Genomic DNA, 15,805 nt, shown 5'->3' with positions numbered 1-15,805 from the left:
AGCTTCTCTGAAGTGTCATCTGGCACAGAACCGTGACAGATCAACTTGGGCCTCCCCACATTCTAGAAAGGGACAGGCTGCATTTGAATGCAGGAAACATTGCCACCCAAGACCCCTCCGAAAACCATAATGCAAATGAGTTCATGCAATGGTATTAGGACTAATATTAGCATGAGATGTTGTTTTGTAGACTTTGTGAGGCAACCACATTGGACAGAGCATAAAGTATAACATTGGGCCACATTGAGGTTGTATCTTCCTCTCTTAGTTTGGAAATAGAAGAGTTGTCATGGTCCATACCTCTTGAGACTGCAGCTGGTTTGGTCTCATCACTGCAACACAGTCTGAATGTTAATAGATTTGCACCCACTGGTTCTTGCTAATGCCTGCCAATTCCCACATTCCCGCAAAGGCTCACTGGTGCAACAAATTGGATGAAAACAATCTGGAGTTTTTATGGTAATGTATAATAGCTGCTGATTTCACCATAGTTGGCTGGTCTGAGGAGCTATAGGAGGACAGGCTCATTTTAATGGATGGAATGGAATAGATGGAATGGAATCAAACACGTTGTTTCCATGTGTTTGATGTGTTTGGTACCATTCCATTGATTCCATTCCAGCCATTATAATGAGCCCGTCCTCCTATATCTTCTCCTATAGCTCCTCCCACCAGCCTTCTCTGGATTACAGGTATAGGCCTAGGATGCTTTATACAAATTGCACATTGCATTTGTTCTCTTCACTGACCAAGATGGAAAATACCATTAAGAAGGATTTACAGAATTTCTGCGAAACTACTGATTTATTTTTATGTTTTATTGTATAATTTCTGCATTATGGTTCCTTGAAAAATGCCTCCTAAGTTATTTGTTTCATTTTAATTTCCAATTGAGGAAGAATGTTTAGTGTGTCTGTTTTTTATGATTGTGTTTTGCTTTCGTGTATTGTTTTGTATAATAAAGTGCATTTTAATGTGTATGGATGTGTAATTTGATGTGTATATTGCATTTTGATGTGTAATGTTATGCTAAACAGGGCTCATCTGGAAAAGAGACATTGGTCTCAGCATTGACTCCCTATCAAAAAATAAAAAATTGCAGGAATGACCAACGATTCTGTAAAAACAATAAAACACACACACAAAAACAACTACAACGGCAGTCATAAGTGTTGGTAAGGACAGACAAAAATGTATATACTGTAGACCTAGGCATATCAGAATCAGACCTGTTTCTTTGTCCCTTTGAAATACACTTCCCCTTTCCAAATAACAAATCACCCATGCAACATACTGTGTAATTTATGTTAAAAATGGTAATGCCAAAATGTATTCATTTAGGCTATTTGGGAGATGCAATCTTTGTGTTTGTGTGACTCTGCTGGAATGCAGGACACCTGGTTTCCTCGATTTCAACACCCTCTAGTGGGTAATGGAAACCACCATGAACCTTAATTTATTTATTTAGAACTTTCATTATTTCCACAGTGAGGTCACATGATGCTGAAATAGATTCTGAATAGACTGAGGTCCCTGGAGGAGAGACTTGGATGAACATGGGCGAATATTAACATGAGTGAACATTTAAATCATATATCACATTAACCCTATATATAGAATCCTCTCGCTTCTTATTTCTCGTGTTTTATTTATATATACACTGATTGTACAAAACAGGAACACCTGCTCTTTCCATGACAGACTGACCAGGTGAATCCAGGTGAAAGTTATGATCCCTTATTTACGTAACCTGTTAAATCCACTTCAATCGGTGAAGGTGAAGGGGAGGAGACATGTTAAAGATGGATATTTAATCCTTGAGAAATGGATTGTGTATGTGTGACGCTCAGAGGGTGAATGGGCAAGACAAAATAATTAAGTGCCTTTGAAAAAGGTATGGTAGTAGGTGGCAGGCACACTGGTTTGAGTGTGTCAAAAACTGCAACGCTGCTGGGTTTTTCATGCTCAACAGTTTACAGTGTGAATCAAGAATGGTCCACCACCCAAAACATATCCAGCCAACTTGACACAACTGTTGGAAACAGTGGCGTCCACGTGGTCCAGCATCCCCGTGGAATGCTTTCGACACCTTGTAGAGTCCATGCCTTGACAAATTGAGGCTATACTGAGGGCAAAAGGGAGTGCAACTTAATATTAGGAAGGCGTTCCTAATTTTCTATACAATCTGTGTGTGTGTGTGTGTGTGTGTGTGTGTGTGTGTGTGTGTGTGTGTGTGTGTGTGTGTGTGTGTGTGTGTGTGTGTGTGTGTGTGTGTGTGTGTGTGTGTGTGTATATATACAGTTGAAGTCGGAAGTTTACATACACCTTAGCCAAATACATTTAAACTCAGTTTTTCACAATTCCTGACATTTAATCCTTGTAAAAAATGTCTTGGGTCAGGTAGGATCACCACTTTATTTTAAGAATGTGAAATGTCAGAATAATAGTAGAGAGAATGATTTATTTCAGCTTTTATTTATTTCATCACATTCCCAGTGGGTCAGAAGTTTACATTCACTCAATTAGTATCGATACAAGTGTTAAACAAACCAAAATATATATTATATTTGAGATGCTTCAAAGTAGCCACCATTTACTTTAATGACAGCTTTGCACACTCTTGGCATTCTCTCAACCAACTTCACCTGGAATGATTTTACAACAGTCTTGAAGGAGTTCCCACATATGCTGAGCACTTGTTGGATGCTTTTCCTTCGCTCTGCAGTCCAACTCATCCCAAACCATCTCAATTAGGACTATAATTTGAGGTCAGGTGATTGTGGAGGCCAGGTCATCTGATGCAGCACTCCATCACTATCCATCTTGGTCAAATAGCCCTTACACAGACTGGAGGTGTGTTGTGTCATTGTCCTGTTGAAAAACAAATGATAGTCCCACTAAGCGTAAACCAGATGGGATGGTGTATCGCTGCAGAATGCTGTGGTAGCCATGCTGGTTAAGTGTGCCTTGAATTCTTAATAAATCACAGACAGTGTCACCAGCAAAGCATCCCCACATCATCACACTTCCTCCTCTATGCTTCATGGTGTGAACCACGCATGCAGAGATCATCCGTTCACCTACTCTGCATCTCACAAAGACACAGCGGTGAGAACCAAAAATCTTACATTTGGACTCATCAGACCAAAGCACAGATCTCCACCTGTCTATTGTCCATTGCTCGTGTTTCTTACCCCAAGCAAGGTTCTTCTTTTTATTGGTGTCCTTTAGCAGTGGTTATTTGCAGCAATTCGACAATGAAGGCCTGATTCACTAAGTATTCTCTGAATAGTTGATGTTGAGATGTGTCTGTTACTTGAACTCTGTGAAGCATTTATTTGGGCTGCAATCTGAAGTGCAGTTAAGTATAATGAACTTATCCTCTACACCAGAGGTAACTCCATTCCATTCCATTCCTGTGGCGGTCCTCATGAGAGCCAGTTTCATCATAGTGCTTGATGGTTTTTGCGATTGCACTTGAAGAAACTTTCAAAGTTCTTGACATTTTCCGGATGTACTGTCGTTTCTCTTTGCTTATTTGAGCTGTTCTTGTCATAATATGGACTTGGTCTTTTACCAAATAGGTATATCTTCTGTATACCACCCCTACCATGGCACAACACAACAGATTGGCTCAAACGCATTAAGAAGGAAAGAAATTCCACAAATTAACTTTTAACAAGGCGCACCTGGTAATTGAAATGCATTCCAGGTGACTACCACATGAAGCTGGTTGAGAGAATGCCAAGAGTGTGCAAAGCTGTCATCAAGGCAAAGGGTGGCTACTTTGAAGAATCTCAAATCTCAAATATATTTTAATTTGTTTAACACTTTTTTGGTTACTACATGATTCCATATGTGCTATTTCATAGCTTGATGTCTTCACTATTATTCTACAATGTAGAAAATTGTAAAAATTAATAAAAACCCTTGAATGAGTCGGTGTGTCCAAACTTTTGACTGGTACTACATATATATATTTATTTATATATATATTTATATTTATAGTTGTACTATGTTGATGTTGATTTCTGGACTGTTCGGTAGAGCTTGCGAGTTAAGCATTTCACTGACAATAAAACTTCAACATAAACTATAGCTACTATTACAGATATTTCAGCATATAGTCTCATTCCAATTACATGGTGATGCTTTGAAGCTGGTACTGATAACCTGTAAAAAAAACATGGCACCTGGTGTATGTTTGTAAAACAATGCACATCTAATTCCTTGTCTCACAGTTACATCCTTAGAATAGAAGGCTTTGTAGACCCATGAAATTCATAGGCCAAGGCCAAAATGTAATCATTGAAGGGATTTGCCTGCCTACTGATTTAGATTGCCTTGATTTGAACCATTTCTATTTTGAGTACAAAAGTGCATCACTTCCCGTCAAGGATATGCTGATCACTACTACAATCAACTTAATCAGAAATGTCTTCGAAAATTACAGTTACATTGTTGCATCTATTGAATGGATGGAAAACTTTAACAGTAAATAAGTCTGTTATTCTGCGGTGGGGTTTAATGGTGGTTGGCATCCAATATGTTGCATTACCGCCCCTAACTGCACTATAGTATAAATAAAAACACCCTTTCAATGAACCCTACACTCAATAAAAACCCACTATCCCATTCCACTACTTTGACCCTATCTGCTCCTGCACCATGCCAACGGCCTGGGAGGACAGGACACCACCAGTCAACACACCCTGTAACTCTTCTGAAGTTAAATCTCGTATACCCAAGTACTTATCTGCAGCTGACACCACAACATCTATTGTCTGTGATATACGTTCAATTGCTATGAACGCTAAGAAGCCAACATTACTGATGCATATACCACTTGTTGTCGTATCCGTCTGTGCTGGCACAGATCTACTAATGCCTCAGCATACAACACCTTCTGCACTACTCTGACTCTGGCCACCTCAAACTGCTTCTCTCACACCGGACACTTCCGATCTCCAGCACCATGTCCACCCATACAATTAGCGCATACCACTAATTTCCCCAATACTACACATTCCTTTGTCTCATAATTTTCTGCACACTTCTCACACTTAGGAACTTCCCGCATACACACTGCTGCCACATGCCCATAAGCTTGACACCTGTAACAACGTAATGGGTTTGGCACAAAAACTCCTATTGGATAACTGAAATATCTAAACATCACTTTGTCAGTCAAAGAATCAACATCAAAACTCAAAACAACAGACAACAACTCTTCTGTCTCACCACACGCGCCACCCTGCCTACGTTGCACCAACCGAGCATCACAAACACCGGGAATCTTCCCATTCAGCTAGTCCACCTTCACATTTACTGCTACCCCAATAATCACTCCTTTCAATGGTGCCCTGTTCCTAAGAGCAAAGCATTAACCCGATATTGCCCTGAGTTGCGTGACAAGGAGCACTTGCTCCCTCTGGTTGGAAGAAACACACACAAATATCACAAACCCGCTACGTGTTACTTTCACCGACTCAACTCCTTTTCCATCAAGCCTGAAACCACAAATGGATCCGCCAAAAGGCAAGGATCCACTTTCTCCAAAAATCTCACTCCTACTAGACCAGATTCTACTTTATCATGTCCATTGATGCCAGGTTTGGGCTCCGACCTATTCACCACACCTTCCACTTCACTTATCTTGCCATCACTCACTTCCATTTCACCTCCAGCACTCAACTTGGCATACTGCTCACTCTGTACTTGACACCAGTCTTCTTCACCCCCATCTCCCTTTCTTCCGCAATCTTCATCAAATTCAACCTCAGCTTTCCTCATTCTCTTCGACGCCTTCTTCCTCTTTTTCATCTTCCATTCCTCACAGCTAAAAACAGAAGACTGTCTCCTGCAGCTTAGGTAGAGGCAGTAAATCCCCACACTCATAACAGAAGTTCCTGTCGTTCCCGCTTGTCTCTGTTGCCATTTTCCGCTCTACTGTCCTGTAAGGAATTGTATTAGATATTGGTAACTTGTTTTAACAACTTCTCAACATTAGCTATGGTTGACACAATATACACACTCCCTTTTATATTGGACATAAGCTGGACTCATTGGACACATGCACGACACCCACAACTCCCCTCCCCCATGACAATCACTCAGACACACACAACTCAGGGTTGGAGCTCCAGACAAAGAACTACCTCAGGAACCAATGGAACGTGGACACCAGGCCTGTACAGGAATACCCAAGACCCAGATCGTCCAATCGGAAGGCCAGACTCGCAGATCAACCTACTTTGCTTGTTGTCTATATATAAAACTGTACTACTGTGGAAACTCCCTCTTTTCCTGACGACCCCATACGGATCAGATAGAAAGAGCCGTGCTGCACGCTTTGCATAATATTTTTACACTTGAATAAACCTGCCTTATTATAAAATTATCCACCTCGTCCTATTGTCTCCTCTTGTTCTCCTGTCAACAGTAAACGTTTTACTAACAAACTTGGTAAGCAGAGGATGGTCAAAACATATTTGAATTCGGCCCAATAGAAAATTCATCGGACAGGAGACGAGAGGGAGAAAGATTCAAGAAGGAGAGGTGACCCGCTCGAGGGAGACGTCGGCGATTCAACTCACCCAGGAAACTGATCAAAGAGCTCGAAAATATTAAGGTAAGCAGAGCCGGTTTAATCAAAATCTGCATATTGTATTATAGCCAATATCTAAATTTAATGATCAGAAGTACTGAGGTGAGTGAATTGTTGCTAAATTTATGTGGAATTGTTTAGAATCTAAGGCATTGTGTAAAGATATTTGCGAAGTATAAAATCAAGTCGAATTAGTAATCTGGAACTAGTTGAATTATTCTTCAACTAGGAGTATCGGGGATAAATCTAAGCTTGAGGCTGATCAAGTCGAATTAGTAATCTGGAACTAGTTGAATTATTCTTCAACTAGGAGTATCGGGGATAAATCTAAGCTTGAGGCTGATCAAGTCGAATTAGTAATCTGGGACTAGTGGACATGGCACACCACTAGGAGCATCGGGGATAAATCTAAGCTTGATATAGGAGTAATGGTATTAAACTTGAAACTCAAAGTGTTGAAATGTAATGACGCCGTTCAAGTCGAATTAGTAATCTGGGACTAGTGGACATGGCACACCACTAGGAGCATCGGGGATAAATCTAAGCTTGATATAGGAGTAATGGTATTAAACTTGAAACTCAAAGTGTTGAAATGTAATGTAGCCTGTTCAAGTCGTATTAGTAATCTGAGGCTAGTGGATATGGCACTCCACTAGAAGCATCGGTGATAAATCTAAGCTTGGCGTATTGGGATTCAAGTCGCATTAGTAATCTGGGACTAGTCGAAATATTCTTCAACTAGGAGCATCGGTGATAAATCTAAGCTTGAAATAGGAGTAATGGTATTAAACCTGAAACTCTCCAAATTAATGAGAGTGATTGAACGTTCCACGAGACCGATTGCTACTAATTAGCCATATGCTAGGTTGAGGCTGTGTTTAAGTGACCGCCGAGTGATGTTGTTTAATGATGGGGTTAGTGTACAGGCCACAATCTCATAAGTCTCGTGGAACGCGCCAATCAAATGTATGTGCAGGTTTGAAGTTGATTTGGGTTAAAGTCCTGCCCCTGGCGTTGCTGGCCATGATAGCCTCTCCAGGTGCAGGCACCCATCTCTCTCCTCATGAGACAATGGCTGGAGGAGTCATGCTGGGTTCACCAAGGAAGGGAGGTCATATGCCCGCCCTTGATGTACAACAAATTGTAATGTTTGATAATTGACGGAACTTTCTGCAGCTCTCTCCACACAGATTCACAAGGTCCAACGGGGAAGCAGAAGGGAGATCTGGCACACGGAAGGTAAAAATTGGTGACTGGGTGGGGTTAATGTCCACAAGAGAAAGTGGCTAGAACCCAGGTGGACTGGACTGTACGAAGTGGGGGAGGTTACTTCACACTCAGTCCAGGTCAAAGGTAAATCAGGCGCACCTTGGCACCACCTCACACATTGCACTCCAGCCCCAATCCCTTCTAGAACACTGACAGAAGTCAGAGCTGATTTAAACAGCTTAAATTCGATTCCAAAGGAAGACATTCCTGACTCAGGTGATGCGGAATCAAACTCCGTCTCCCCTGATAAAGGAACCTCGCCCAGTTAGAGGGATATTTCTCCCTCCCTGGGCAAGGCTAGGGATATCTGGCCCCTTATTTGTGATATTCCTACTGATATTTGGGGTGTCCCTGGGCACTTTCACATGGTTAATAGAATAACTATAACCGGATCCCCATGGATGTATGTCACGGACACTCTAGTCTAACTAGGTAATAATAGATTAAAAAATTTAAAAAAAAATTAAAAAATTTAGAAAACAATAGTTAAAATAAGAAACTAAAATGGCTCAAATTGAGAAGGTTGAATAAGAGGGGGTGGAGAGCTGTGCAGAGAATGGACAGAAGATGGCAGTATTGCAGCACCCAATGGTCTCCCAGCCGACTGGTTGAATGCTGGTGACATAATTTTGTTTTTTGGAGTAAACATTAAGGTTAAGGGTTTCCGTGTACTCAGAGATAAGATATCTTAAAAGAATACACTCATATGGGAATAGGAGTTTTACTTTCTGAGTTTTATTTAGGCAAGGGACTTTGAGAAGATAAAGGGTTCTTTTGGTATGTTTAGATATGGAACACGAATGTAGGTGTAACATTTTGACCTGTTTTCTGTTTCCATTGCATTTTCCGGCGACTTGATCACTCGCGGGGAAATGTGGTGAGAATAATGAGATTGTGTCATTTGGGATACTAGTTTTGAGGTAAATTGATTATAATAGAGTTTATAACTCTTGACCATAAGGTAAGCATTTGTATTGGCCATTAGAAGATAGAGATAGGTTAATTAAGGTTATGTTAGGACTTTAAAGGTTGACACTATAAGACCTGTTGTTATTTTTAAATCCATGCAGATAAAGTCAAAACAGTGAGACACTTAGTTAATATTGTAAAGGAACACATAGAAAAAGGCAGACAGATGGGTCTACCCCGCACTGTTGAGACCTTGAAGGTTTGAGAGCAGAGTGGGGAGGGTGGACCAGGAAATGAGCAAGGTGGGCTGTGAAATAAGATAGGAGGGAAATGGGTTAACATATATAAGCAGCACAGATACATTTCAAAGTAGAAAGGTCACTTGACAGAGAATTGGAAAAGAATAGATATGGATGTGCGCCCAGGGGAGAATTGGATATGCGGGGAATAGAAGGGACGTTCCTATAATATGATGTACAAGGTTATTATTTAGAGTAGGTAAGGTTGATACCTGGCCAGAGCCAGGTATCAAACGAAGGAGGGTACATTGTGGACTGGGAAAGGATGGGGCCCATTGGATAATAAACTTATTTAAAATTAAACATTTATAGCTAAAAAATTAGGCATAGAAGTTAAATATATAATCAGAAAGAACAAATGAGGAACTGTTTGTTAACCAAACCTGTATGTCCAAGAGTTTATACATTGCAGGTGAATCAAGGGAGAAGGTGAATCACTCGACCTGGGGGCATATCGCACTTGGAGGGTGAGACACACTGACACTGCCGAATGAACACAGAGTTAAGGAGAAGAACCGTTGCTAATAGAGCTCGGGGATCAACTCCTTAATGAAGAATTCCTGACCCTGACCTCTCAACCCTGTGTACGTTCATAGAAGTGAAAGTGTTGCTTGATCTCTGGCTGATGATGTGTTCTCTGGGAGAGGGTGGGGTTTTACAGGACTGCTTGTAGTCCTGAGCTGTTTGATCAGGATACGATGGGGATGTTACCATCGCGGTGCTGCCAGAACCACCACCAGTTCCAACGGACCAGGGTTCAGCCGGTCTCCTCCACCACTTCAAGACCAAGTCCCACGCCATCACCTAAGCTCTCCAATCTGGTACAGATAATAAATATAAAAGACATTTCAGATAGTGAACATTTGGGGACTGAAACTGGTTATGAGGAAAGGGAGAATATGTGGTTGGCCTACAAAACACTTAATAGAAAGGACTGTGTCGTATGTGGACATGCCAGACCTATTCTGGCTGCTCACCCATTTGTCCTAAGTAATGGGGAAGGTTGGATGTGCATATTGGAAAAGTTCAAGCCAAATTCAACCCTGTGTAAGACTCTGAGTCTTGTGTTCCCAGTGGTCCCTCCCCAGAAGGTACCGTGGGGAGTTAAGGCATATGGGGGACATAACAGCTGTATCACTGGTACAGGTAGAGGTATAGACTATGGAAGGCTCCCTGCTACTACCTGCATCACTAATACCACTATTAACTAGAGGTGTTGCTGATGTATGGTGGATGTGTGGACCTGCCAGGCGGTTGACCCTATTTTTGAAAGGAAATTGTCGTTGCTCATGTGTTTTGGCCAGTCTGATACCACCATTGCCTATTATTATAGCTAATCAACTTCTGGGAGCTACACAGGACACAGAGGCTTGGGACCAACCCAGGAGACGGCAGAAACGTGACGCTCCTTGGTCCGAGGGTACAGATAACATGCACACCAACCTGTTGGGGGTCCCAATAGGGGTCCCCCACGAATTCCAGACATTAACCAGGAATGATGGCCTGTGGCATCTGATGCCCATCATTGGCCCAGCTATTGTTGATGCTAAAACAAAAGGTCTGGATCAATTATATCTACTATAATTAATGATGATTTGTCAAACACACCCACACAGGACTTACAGGGATGGCTGAACAATTGGATGCTGCCTCACAAACCAGTAGACACAATAGACTAACACTGGACATAAGTCTGGCCAACAAGGGAGGTGTAACAGTGTTGCACGTTTGTTCCTAACAATACTAGTCCGGATGGGAGCATTTCAAAAGCTCTGAGTGGGTTGGCAAGGTTATTTGTGGAGATGAAGGGTCTTGCAGGTGTGGAGGAGAGTGGACTGTTCCCCTGGCTGGGTGGTTGTTTTGGTAAGTACACTGCAAGGACGATTACTGGATTTCTGACACTAGTTGTGGTTTTTCATTTCTGTGTTGCCTGTATCATACCTTGTTTGAAGAAGTTTGTTACAGATGTGTAAGGGGCCTCTGGTTGATGCTCCAGTTGGAGAGGCTGATACGAAAACGAGCTTCCGCAGGAGAGTGGGCTGACAGAGGAGGACCCTTGGTTTGCTGTAGATGATGTTGTTGAATGAATAAAAAGTGATGTTTGTCCTCCCTGTTGTGAAGGTTTGAAGTTCCCGGGTGGCGACGAGCCCACCTGGTACAGGTTGTATAGAGGGATGGACCGGAGGGTTTAACATATTCTCGTTTTTTGGTTTACTAATGTGTGGTTGGCCACTCCAGGGGTAGTTATTGGAGTGGTCTCCTTTTTGGTCCTTGCTCATTTACGACTCAACTTACATTGATGCTATTGGTGCCCCTAGGGGGTGCCAGATGAATATAAACTGGTGGACCAAGTGAAAGCTGGGTTTGAATCTTCTGTCTGTTGGTGGTGAACAGTTAATAAAAATGTGGACAGAATTAACTACATTCATTTTAATGTCCAGAAACTGGGCAATTGGACTCAACAAGGCTTCGAGGCGGTCCATGGACAATTGGCAGCTACGTCCCTGATGGCATTTCAAAATAGAATCGCGGTTGATATGTTATTGGCTGAACGGGGGGGGGTCTGTGCAAATGTTTGGTGAACAGTGTTGTACTTTCATTCCCAATAACACAGCTACGGATGGGAGTCTGACTGTAGCATTGGAGGGACTTCGTACCCTTAATGGTAAGATGAAACAGCATTCTGGAGTGGACACTACTATGTGGGACTCATGGATGGATGCTTTTGGTAAATATAAGACGCTGGTTTCCTCCATCCTAGTATCAATTTCTGTTTTTGCGGCCATTCTTGTACTTTGTGGATGCTGTTGCATTCCATGTGCGCGCACGCTTGCTAGCCGTGTTATAACTGCAGCCATAGACCCTAATCAGGAAAGGGCCCAAATGTTCCCATTGCTTGAGGATGGGGAAGCTGGACCTGTCTATCTATTTGAGGACTAAGATACTTTTATGTCACGTCTCTTGTGAGACGTGAAGAGAGGGAATTAAAAAATTTGTCCCTTAGCTTTGTCTTTTTATATACTTTTATGTCACGTCTCTTGTGAGACGTGAAGAGAGGGAATCAAAAATTTGTCTTCTGACAAATTTTATCCTTTAGTTTTGTCTTTTTATATACTTTATGTCACGTCTCTGGTGAGACGTGAAGAGGGGGATTTGTAAGGAATTGTATTAGATATTGGTAACTTGTTTTAACAACTTCTCAACATTAGCTATGGTTGACACAATATACACACTCCCTTTTATATTGGACATAAGCTGGACTCATTGGACACATGCACGACACCCACAACTCCCCTCCCCCATGACAATCACTCAGACACACACAACTCAGGGTTGGAGCTCCAGACAAAGAACTACCTCAGGAACCAATGGAACGTGGACACCAGGCCTGTACAGGAATACCCAAGACCCAGATCGTCCAATCGGAAGGCCAGACTCGCAGATCAACCTACTTTGCTTGTTGTCTATATATAAAACTGTACTACTGTGGAAACTCCCTCTTTTCCTGACGACCCCATACGGATCAGATAGAAAGAGCCGTGCTGCACGCTTTGCATAATATTTTTACACTTGAATAAACCTGCCTTATTATAAAATTATCCACCTCGTCCTATTGTCTCCTCTTGTTCTCCTGTCAACAGTAAACGTTTTACTAACAGTCCCCACAAAATCCATGCTCCTGGATCCGCCCCTGCTATGTAGTTAGCTAACGTTAGTTAATGTTAGTTAGCAAGATGCTAGCTACAACACAGACCCCAGGGACATTCCTTCTTGGCCTCACTTGGAATAAAATGCACTTTATCTGCCAGGAATGTAACTAATATCATTGGCATGTGTTGCTAGGAAAATACAGCAGGCAAAATATGAATCGCTTCCTCTTTTTTAGTGAGTAGGAGATGAGAAAGGCTTGGACTGCCCACACGAAGTCCAGCAATGATATGGAGAATCATGTTTATGTCATAGCCAAATCTAGTGTAAGTGAACGTTTTAAATTACACACACACCTAGCAATCTCATCATGGATCATCAGACTACTCTGTAACATTGTATATGAGTAACTGAAATTATTGGTAAATAATGATGACCATCTCTCATCTAATAAGTATGTTATCGTTCACTTCTGAAAAGGAAGAATACTTGTTCCTGGTAGCAAGGTTGATCATTCACTTAAGGGACATTCGTACGTACCCCACATACTTTTTCTATCTGCTATGTAGTTCTGGTTCACATTCAGATTTTAGAGACAGCTATTCTGTCAAGTCGAGTTACGTAATGGACTGTGTTTTGTTTCGCAGATAAAAAGGCGCAAGTAGGAGGTCCTGGGGCCTGTTTCAGAAAGCGGGTTTAGAGTTAGTTGACTCAGAGTTTAAGGAAACTTTGGGTTTTCGGTTTCACAAAGCCAGTTCAGCTTAACTCTGAGTCAGTTTCTATGGCAACATACTCTGTGAAGCTAACCTGCTCACTGGCAGGTTTTCTTCAACTAACCCTGAGTTTCTCCTCCTCTTTAGCTGAAGCCTGCAGACTGAAGGAGGTGTCAGACAGGAGGTGTCATCTACTGAAGAAGGTGTCATCTACTCAGACATGGCGTGTCCTTTTCTTGAAGAGCCAGTTGATATTGAAGCACAAATACTCAGCAGAAATCTCAGTTGGGAGAGGGTGATCAGACCCCGCTTGGATGTTGTATCATTCCCTGATGATTATCTGTTTGAGCGTTTTCGTTTTTCTGCACAATTGATCATTCATCTGAACAATTTTCTCAGGCCTCATATCGTTCATATAACACATCGTGGTCATGCTCTCAGTTCAGAAAACAAATTCTTTGTGTTGCACTTCGTTTTTTTGCCAACGGGAGTTTTCTATAGAACCTCGTGACGCTGAGCATATTTCCAATGCAACCGTCTGTCGGGCTGTCCGAAATGTGACTCTTACACTGAAATGTTTACTGTACACTTTTGTGGTGTTCCCAAGTCACAGACCCACAAGACTCAAAGAATTCCACAGAATTGCAGGTATCAGTCTAAGCAATAATTAATTAATTTAGTATGAAGCTTTGAGACTTGAAGCACTAATCAGTTAATTTGATATATTTTAAGATTTCCAGGTGTGATTGGCTGCATAGATGGCATTCATATTCCTATCACAGCTCCTTCAGTAAATGAAGTAGAATATGTGAATAGGAAGTCTTTCCACAGCATTAATGTGCAGGTAGGCCTAAATAGTAGCCTTTGGTATTCCAAATGAAAGTTACATCAGAATACAGCTACTGCAGCTAATTACTGTTCTGCACTGTGAAGATCATATGTGATGCAGCCCACATCAGCCACGTGGAAGCAAAGTGGCCTGGGTCTGTGCATGACTCGCACATTTGTGTGTATACACTGAGCGCTAGATTTGCCCGTGGTGAGCTATATATATATATATATATATATATATATATATATATATATATATATAGCTATATCCAATTGTTTCCTCCTATTGCAACTGAAAATGTCAACTGTATCCTTGTATTATCATAGGAGAGTTCGATGGTTACCTGCTCGGTGACAGAGGGTACCCCTGCCAGCCCTATTTGTTGGCCCCTTACCCTGATCCTGAGCCCGGCTCTCAGCAACATTATAACTTGGCTCACTGCAGGACACGAGCCAGGGTAGAGATGACCATTGGGATGCTTAAGGCCCAGTTCCAGTGCCAAATTTGAACATGTCCAGTAAGCACACATTTGGAGACTTGTATGTACAAAGGCATTTAGGTGTTACTTTCAAATAGACAATATTAAATACTGGCAGTGTTGGGATGGCTGAAAATGCTACTTTTTTTTTGCTTTGAAAATTTCCCTAACTACTTAAATATCACATGTTGAATGTAGCCACTGAACGATGTTTAATTAGATAGGGTAGGCTAAACAACATCACAATTGCGTGTAATGAAATTATACCTCACCTGTTTGGAGTATATTTTTATATTTCATCTTCAGTTACTGCCAAGTACGTTTTGTGCTTGTTGGGTTGCACCTGCATAAATATTAAAACACACACACACTATATAAATGTTGAATAAGTGGAACACTCAAGATAAATGCATTTTTTTTGCCACGCCAGCTCACTTTCTTTTGCAGCTGCTACTGTATTGCCTTTTTTCTTAAATATATACTCATATTCTGCATACACATTCATTAATATTTCTAACTCAACTGGAGTGAAGTAGGAGGTTTGAGACCTTTTTTCTCCTGTTGCCATGATTAATTATGTTATTTAATTAATTTCCCACACGCCACTTTACCACTCTATATTGCTATAGAATGTTCACAAATGTCTTACTATACGTCATTCACAAACATTCTATGAATTTATGAAAATGTGAACAGGGCACCGCTCAAAGGGGTGTTCAGTGGGGTAGCGTTGAGTGTAGAGGTGGCTCAAAGGAAAAATAACATTCCTGGTGTTTGTGACGCCCACCGTTTGGTGATCCATAGACTCAGTGGCAATGGCGAGACTGAGAATAAACTGTCTGTTTTGTAGATCTTTGACACAGAGTTTCTATCTGTTGAGGTCAGGTTAGGTTGTACTGCTATGAAACCTCTACGGTGCTTTAGGTGCCAAGGATTCGGACATGTTGCAGCAATGTGTAGAAGGGAGACCCCAAGATGTGAGAGATGTGCAGGAGGAGTGTACAGTTGAGATAGAGAAAGCACTGTGTGTCAACTGTGGGTGCACCCATG

General features: G+C 41.6%; 1 pseudogene; it reads left to right on the top strand.

Annotated features, from left to right (window-relative positions):
- Window positions 1-13,665: 13,665 nt before the first annotated feature.
- LOC120025520 lies at window positions 13,666-14,738 on the top strand (annotated as a pseudogene).
- The last annotated feature ends 1,067 nt before the right edge of the window (window positions 14,739-15,805 follow it).

The sequence above is a fragment of the Salvelinus namaycush genome, chromosome 31, assembly GCF_016432855.1.
Source record: "Salvelinus namaycush isolate Seneca chromosome 31, SaNama_1.0, whole genome shotgun sequence".
Taxonomy (NCBI): domain Eukaryota; kingdom Metazoa; phylum Chordata; class Actinopteri; order Salmoniformes; family Salmonidae; genus Salvelinus; species Salvelinus namaycush.
The sequence above is the reverse complement of the archived record's forward strand: the minus strand, read 5'-3'. Positions and strand labels throughout refer to the sequence as shown.